Source organism: Scyliorhinus torazame, chromosome 11, assembly GCF_047496885.1.
Source record: "Scyliorhinus torazame isolate Kashiwa2021f chromosome 11, sScyTor2.1, whole genome shotgun sequence".
Classification (NCBI taxonomy): Eukaryota; Metazoa; Chordata; class Chondrichthyes; order Carcharhiniformes; family Scyliorhinidae; genus Scyliorhinus; species Scyliorhinus torazame.
Genome location: NC_092717.1, coordinates 242,819,776 through 242,827,998, shown reverse-complemented (window position 1 = coordinate 242,827,998; position 8,223 = coordinate 242,819,776). Strand labels below are relative to the sequence as shown.

The window sequence follows — 8,223 nt, the reverse complement described above, 5'->3', positions numbered from 1 at the left end:
GCATCTAAGCCAATGAGTACCTTTTGTCTCAACAGAACTATTCCAAAGTAATATAGGGGCAAAAATGTAGTTACAGAGCCACCTATAATTTATATCGTAGTCCAGTATCAGAAAATGTCCCCCAACATGCCGTGATTGCTTTGCTCTGCCCGAAAATGTCTAGACAATTGACCTCCAGCCTGGAGAGGTTATAGTTCACAATAGAACACTCTTACCAACTGGGAAAACTTGTATTTTAGTGATCTCCCTTCCAGTTTAAGTGTTAGATACTTGAAAAATGCCCCTCGCTTGAACAAGGTTGAACTCACCTGGTGGAACCACCGGCCTTGGTAAATTGTATTTCAGCTGGTGAGATTCCTCCCCCCCCCCCTCTAGGAGCCAATGAGACGGCCAGCTCACTCTGGGTGGCGCCTGTAGCAGCCAAAATCCACTCCCACCTCCTGGCTCGCATAGACCTCCCTCAAGCCAGTACCAATTCCAATTCTCTTCCCGCACCTAGTGCTGTCCTAAGGCACTCTTTTGTCTGTTTCCTTAGCCAGTAATTCTTGGAACAGGCCGCTGGTCTGTTGCCAGGGGCTTAGAGTTTGAGAGGCGCCGCTCCACATCATTGGCTGACCAGGAGTCTCTCCCGCTCTTACCGTCAGCCATTGGTGCGTTTGGAAGGATTTGCGGGTTGACACACACGACTTGTTTGGCTGCGTTATGAACACACCTTCCTTGGTCATCATGTCCTGGGGTGGGACTCGAACCAGGAGCTTCCGGCTCAGAGACAGCGACCCTACCCACTGCCCAACAGGACCTTGCTCATTTGTGCGCTGTTTGACTATTTACTGACACCTTGTCAGCTCTGCAGCTCCCAGCTTGAAGCCCATCACTGAGGGAATCAAGGGAAATGGAGATCGGACAGGAAAATGGTGTTGCAGTAGATCAGACATGATCTTGATAAAAATCGGAGCAGGTTCCAGACGCTCTTTGATCCTCCCCCGCTCCTCTGATTTTCTCCCGCTCCTGTGACCCCCTCCTGCTCCTGTGACCCCCCTCCTGCTCCTACTCCTTATGTTCTTATGACGCTTCAACAAGACCACTCAAAATGAATCACTGGTTATCTTCCCTATGTTTTGTTAGCTGTGTGGTAGGTAACATGTGTTACTCAAACCTTGGTTAGTGATGAGGTCTACTGAATCTCGATGAAGAAGACTCGAACTCGTCCAGTAGTAACAAAAGGTTTATTGAGTAACTATAACAATAATTGTTGATTCTTTACTTTAACTTTGATATTTGTGATAAGGTTAACAAGATCTAACTACGGTAACTATACGTAACTCCACTAGTCATCTGAACTAGTCTGCTATTGCTCTGGTCACAGTGCACCCAAGAGAGAGAGAGAGACCCAATGTGGTTACCTTTTATATCCCTGTTGGTCCGGCCCTCTAGTGGTCATGTGGTGCTACTGATTACACATCAACCCCTTGTGTACATGCACATATAGTGATCACTACACCCTGTACAACACGTTTATCTTTGAGACTTTTTGCAGCCAAGAGACTGTCAAATGCAATGATAGATAATTGGTTTATTGGAAAATCATTACGGCAGCAGATGTCCAATTGTGATGATGATACAAATAAAGCAAATAATCAGAATTCATATCATTGCCTGTAATTATCATTAAAATAAAAATTAAGTATAAAATATTAAAGGATTGCACAATGTGGAACATGTCAAGGCAGAGTAGGCTACCGACCAGGTGCTGGTAAATGGGATTAGTATAGATAGTGTCATAATATACACACAAGTATATGATGGTGCACAGACAGACATTGATTGACACAAAGTATGACCAATGGACATACAGAACACAGCAGCCAATCACCAGACAGGACACGGCCACTATAAAACCAGAGGGCACTAGTTTTCCCGCTCTCTCGGGATGCAGCCTCTGAGACAGTCAGAGCCTGTGAGCAGCAACTGGAACATCCACCATGTGGTCGTAAGATAGTCTGGTCAGGTTAGCCTCAGGTCTCCAGTCAGCTCAGCATAGTGTCAGCCCACAGTTAAAGTATGTTTAATAGTTAAGAGTTTAATAAAATAGAGTTGCATTTCTTCAAGTGTTGGAAGCCTGTCTCTCTCTTTGCTACAGTAAACGCAGTCCTCGCAGACCCAGCTTACCCAACACATCAGATAGGTATTTGATGGTCCGCATAGACATGGTGGGCCGAAGGGCCTGTTTCTGTGCTGTATGTCTCTATTGTTGACGTCAGCACTTAGACGCAGGCGCGGAGAATCCAGCCCAAGATTGGAATATTCTAGAAGCAGCTTCAGTGGTGGTGAGGAGAGGAAGGCCCCTGTGAGAACAGATGCTCTTCGCCAAGTCGATGATGTGCTGGAGATGTTGTGATTGTTCCCGAGGCATCACATTGCAGTAATTTTCCTCGTTAGTCTCAGCTTTGCTGCCTATTGTCCCCCTTGCAACGTTGCAGCTACTCACAGAGGGAGCGGGAGAGAGAGAGCAGGAGGGATGAACCGAAAGGAGTTTAATGAGGTAGCTCAGTTCAATTAGCCTGCAGAGGCAGTTCAAACACAAAGTATTTTTTTTGTTGCTTAATTAATGTTGCAACGCACTGCATAAATGAAAGTAGCTTTTGACATCCCAATCTAATCAGGAACATGTACACTTGGGGAAAGATTCTGAGGGTATTTACTTTGGATCCATTATGTTTAGCCGCTTGTGAAAGCCTGATTGCCATGTAGGGTATGAACATTTATGCTCGATTTCTCGAAAACCACAAACTCTCACCAGACTGAAAGATCCAGATTTTGCAATCTTCCAGACTCTGCTGTTAGTTTAACCTGCTTTCATTCACGGGTGTTAACAGGCTTTATTTGCGTAACAGGTCATTGAAAGTGCAAGCTTCAAATGTCACAGAAGGAGGCCATTCTGCCCATCATGTCGATACTGGCCCTCTGCAAGAGCAACCCAGCAGGTCCCACCCGCCCCGCGCTCCCTTTCTCCGCAGCCCTGAAATTTGTTTCTTTCTTTTTGGAAATTTGCCCAATTCTCTTTTGAAAGCCGTGATTGAACCTGCCGCCACCACACAAAGGCCCTGCAGCAACGGCACCTCTGCCAGCCCCTTCCAAACCCGCGACCTCTACCGTCTCGAAGGACGAGGGCAGCAGATAACTGGGAGCCCCACCGCCTGGACGTTCCGCTCCAGGTCACTCACCGCCCCGACTCGGAAATATATCGGCCGCTCCTTCACTGTCGCTGGGGCAAAATCCCCGGAACCCCTTCCCTAATAGCACAATGGGTGTACCGACACCTCGGGGACTGCAGCGGTTCGAGAAGGCGGCTCACCATCACCTTCTCGGGGGCAATTAAGAACGGGCAACAAAAGCTGATCTAACCAGCGATGCCGACATCCCGTGAAACAATAAATAAGGAAACACTCCAAGGTAGTACAGTCCAGTTCCATCAACTTGCTGCATAAAATAGCTTTTCCTCATGTTATCTTTGATTCTTTTGCTATTTACCGTAAATGCTTTGTTTCACCATTCCCCCCCCCCCCCCCAGTGGGAACAGTTTCCCAGTCTAAGAAATCCAGGCTGTCACCCCAGTGCGGCACTGAGGGAATGCTGCACTGTCAGAGCTGGCTTCTGTTAGAAGGGAGGTTTGGTTGAGGCCCCACCTGCCCTCTCAGGTAGATGTAAAGGATGCCATGGAGCTACAGAATTCCGACAGTGCAAAAGGAAACCCTTCGGCCCATCGTGTCTGCACCCGCCCTCTGAAAGAGCGCCCTACCTTCACAACCCACGCCGGCCGGCCTTCACGACCCACGACGCCCGACGTTTGCGGCCCACGCTGGCCGATCTTTGCCACTCACGCAGGCCGGCCTTCACGACCCGCGCTGGCCGAACCTCATGACCCACGCCAGCCGACCTTTACGACCCACGCCGGCCGACCTTTACGACCCACGGTGGCTGACCTTCGCGACACAGGCCATGTTCATTTACCTTCAATACGAAAGCCTGCTTGGTCCTCACAATCTCACTTGAATCAGGTTCGAAGGAGGAGAGGGCAATGCACATATCAGGTGTAGACCTCACCCAGTTCCTTTGTGCCATCTTTAACTTTACGGAAACAGTAAAACCTCGCGCATGTAGGTCGTCGTGAAGGGCAATAGCAATAAAATGCTCATTTTACTCAGCGCTGGATACTCCTGGGAGATACTACACCAGAATGCTGACAGCCTCATGGCTTTTTGGCGTGTGTTTAACGTGGTACCACAGGTCAGGTACAGCAGTGTAATCTTTTCATTTGGAGTCAGCTGTAATTTACTAATTGACTCTGGGGTTCTCAACCTCAAAATGAATTTTCACCCACCACTTCTCATTCAAAATCGGAAATTTCTCCTCCCATTTGCCAGTACTTCCCTGCATATAACACAAATGGGCCTTGCATCCTTATTTGCATTGGCACAAGAAATCAACGTTGTACCGCTTTGTTTCCGAGTTAAGTTTCTTCTTTGTTAACCCAAGGCCCTGGAGCTCAGAACAGAGCTAACATGAGCACTACTCTGCCCCGCCCTGGACTCTCCTGAGCAGCTCTCTCCAGCAGATCCTGTTGCGAGATCCTGTCCAATAAGTACACTGCCTATTTGAGTCTCTGGCCTTCTCTTACTTTTCAGAAAATAATCCATCTTGTCAGTCCGCTTGCTAGCAGCTGGAAAATAGAAGCAACTGTGCTCCGTGATTTGGCACCAAAACCACATACCAGGGGGGCATTTGATGTCAGAAGTACGTGCTGGGCGTGTGACTTGCTCTCTGCTGTCGCTACTGGTCAGAAGAGTCCACACGGTCTCATTTATTTAAAAGCCGGTAGCGGCCGTTGGGCGTTCCTCCCGCAATCGACACCACCATGGGAACGGGGTGACTGATCGCTCTGCGATCCACCCGCGGGTCATGGCCCGCACTTTGAGAAACTCTGTTCTAGATGGAAGTGATCGAGGGTTTGGAAAGTGCTGCTTAAGGAGCCTTGTTGAGTTCCTGCAGTGCATCTTGTAGATGGTACACACGGCTGCCACTGTTCGTCAGTGGTGGAGGCACTGAATGTTTGTGGTTAACGTGTTGATCAAGCTTAGTCCTGGATGGTGTCGCGATTCTTTTCTTTTTAAATTTAGAGTACCCAATTAATTATTTTCAATTAAGGGGCAATTTTAGCGTGGCCAATCCTCCTAGCCGGCACAACTTTGGGTTGTGGGGGCGAAACCCGCACAAACACGGGGAGAATGTGCAAACTCCACACGGACAGTGACCCAGAGCCGGGATCGAACCCGGGACCTCGGCGCCGTGAGGCAGCAGGGCTAACCCACTGGTGTCGAGCTTCTTGAGTGTTGCTGGAGCTGCATCCATCCAGGCAAGTGGAGAGTATTCCATCACACTCCTGACTTGTGCCTTGCAGGTGGTGGACTGGCTTTGGGGAGTCAGGAAGTGAGTTACTTGCCGTAGGATTCCTAGCCTCTGACCTGCAACATTTATGTGGTAAATTATGGTAAGTAAGTAAAAGAAAGTTGCCGTAACTTCGGATGACCGTAGGCTGCTCGCCCCTCTGAGGGGGAGGGCTGACTGGTGGGGAATTAACCGGAGGATCACCACACCTCAGGCGAGGGGCAAGGTTGAGAAGGCGGAGCCTTCGTGAATAACCTCAGACGGTACGGGGAATTGAACCTGCGCTGCTGGCCTTGCCCTGTTCAGCCAACTGAGCTAAACTGGCCTCCTTGTTCGCTGGTAACCCCCAGGATGTTGATAGCGATAGAGAAAGGCAAGGCCCTGGAGGGACTTGAAACAAGGATGAGAATTTAAAAATTGAGGCGTTGCTTAACTCGGGGCTAATGTTCCTCAGTGAGAGCAGGGGTGATGAATGAATGGGACTTAGTGTGAGTAAGGACGCAGGCAGCAGGGTTTTTGATACACTTCTGGTGGAATGTGAGAACATAGCCAGGAGAGAGTTGGAATAGTCAAACATTCATAAACTCTGGTGAGATACAGTCGTGTCTCTCGAACTTTTGATTCTCTCCTGACGTCCAAACAATAGGCCTGAGCTTGTTGGCTGGTCAAATAGTAGCTTTTCAAATATGATTTCCACGTTGATCGACACTAAATTTGCTTTTCTCTCAGAGTTTCTGACATAAGCAGAGAGGTGGATATTGCCATCCCACTTTACTTTACTTTACTTCAGTGATGGAAAGGGATAGGTATATACCGCAGGGCAAGAGTTATATCTGGGGGAAAGGCAATTATGATGCGATGAGGCAAGACTTAGGATGCATCGGATGGAGAGGAAAACTGCAGGGGATGGGCACAATGGAAATGTGGAGCTTGTTCAAGGAACAGCTACTGCGTGTCCTTGATAAGTATGTACCTGTCAGGCAGGGAGGAAGTGGTCGAGCGAGGGAACCGTGGTTTACTAAAGCAGTTGAAACACTTGTCAAGAGGAAGAAGGAGGCTTATGTAAAGATGAGACATGAAAGTTCAGTTAGGGCGCTCGAGAGTTACAAGTTAGCTAGGAAGGACCTAAAGAGAGAGCTAAGAAGAGCCAGTACCAGCCTCCCCGAACAGCCTTCCCATACCAGCCTCCCCGAACAGGCGCCGGAATGTGGCGACTAGGGGCTTTTCACAGTAACTTCATTTGAAGCCTATTTGTGACAATAAGCGATTTTCATTTTTTCATTTTCAGGAGGGGGCATGAGAAGTCTTTGGCAGGTAGGATCAAGGATAACCCTAAAGCTTTCTATAGATATGTCAGGAATAAAAGAACGACTAGGGTAAGAGTCGGGCCAATCAAGGACAGTAGTGGGTAGTTGTGCGTGGAGTCCGAGGAGATAGGAGAGGTGCTAAATGAATATTTTTCGTCAGTATTCACACAGCAAAAAGACAATGTTGTCGAGGAGAATACTAAGATTCAGGCTACTAGACTAGAAGGGCTTGAGGTTCATAAAGAGGAGGTGTTAGCAATTCTGGAAAGTGTGAAAATAGATAAGTCCCCTGGGTCGGATGGGATTTATCCTAGGATTTTCTGGGAAGCTAAGGAGGAGATTGCTGAGCCTTTGGCTTTGATCTTTAAGTCATCTTTGCCTACAGGAATAGTGCCAGAAGACTGGAGGATAGCAAATGTTGTCCCCTTGTTCAAGAAGGGGAGTAGAGACAACCCCGGTAACTATAGACCAGTGAGCCTTACTTCTGTTGTGGGCAAAATCTTGGAAAGGTTTATAAGAAATAGGATGTATAATCATCTGGAAAGGAATAATTTGATTAGAGATAGTCAACACGGTTTTGTGAAGGGTAGGTCGTGCCTCACAAACCTTATTGAGTTCTTTGAGAAGGTGACCAAACAGGTGGATGAGGGTAAAGCAGTTGATGTGGTGTATATGGATTTCAGCAAAGCGTTTGATAAGGTTCCCCACGGTAGGCTACTGCAGAAAATACGGAGGCATGGGATTCAGGGTGATTTAGCGGTTTGGATCAGAAATTGGCTAGCTGTAAGAAGACAAAGGGTGGTGGTTGATGGGGAATGTTCAGACTGGAGTCCAGTTATTAGTGGTGTACCACAAGGATCTGTTTTGGGGCCACTGCAGTTTGTCATTTTTATAAATGACCTGGAGGAGGGTCTAGAAGAATGGGTGAGTAAATGTGCAGATGACACTAAAGTCGGTGGAGATGTGGACAGTGCGGAAGGATATTACAAGTTACAGAGGGACATAGATAAGCTGCAGCGCTGGGCTGAGAGGTGGCAAATGGAGTTTAATGCAGAAAAGTGTGAGGTGATTCATTTTGGAATGAATAACAGGAAGACAGAGTACTGGGCTAATGGTAAGATGCTTGGCAGTGTGGATGAGCAGAGAGATCTCGGTGTCCATGTACATAGATCCCTGAAAGTTGCCACCCAGGTTGAGAGGGTTGTTAAGAAGGCGTACGGTGTGTTAGCTTTTATTGGTAGAGGGATTGAGTTTCGGAGCCATGAGGTCATGTTGCAGCTGTACAAAACTCTGGTGCGGCCGCATTTGGAGTATTGCGTGCAATGCTGGTCGCCGCATTATAGGAAGGATGTGGAAGCATTGGAAAGGGTGCAGAGGAGATTTACCAGAATGTTGCCTGGTATGGAGGGAAGATCTTATGAGGAAAGGCTGCGGGACTTGAGGCTGTTTTCGTTAGAGAGAAGAAGGTTAA

General features: G+C 48.0%; 1 long non-coding RNA gene across 1 annotated transcript in view; it reads left to right on the top strand.

The window, feature by feature from the left end:
* The first annotated feature begins 2,364 nt into the window (after positions 1-2,364).
* LOC140385883 (uncharacterized) overlaps positions 2,365-8,223 on the top strand; it is a 203,002-nt gene continuing 197,143 nt past the window's right edge. The window contains exon 1 of the long non-coding RNA XR_011933490.1: positions 2,365-2,542. This is a non-coding gene — a long non-coding RNA (uncharacterized lncRNA). The remainder of the gene's footprint in view (positions 2,543-8,223) is intronic.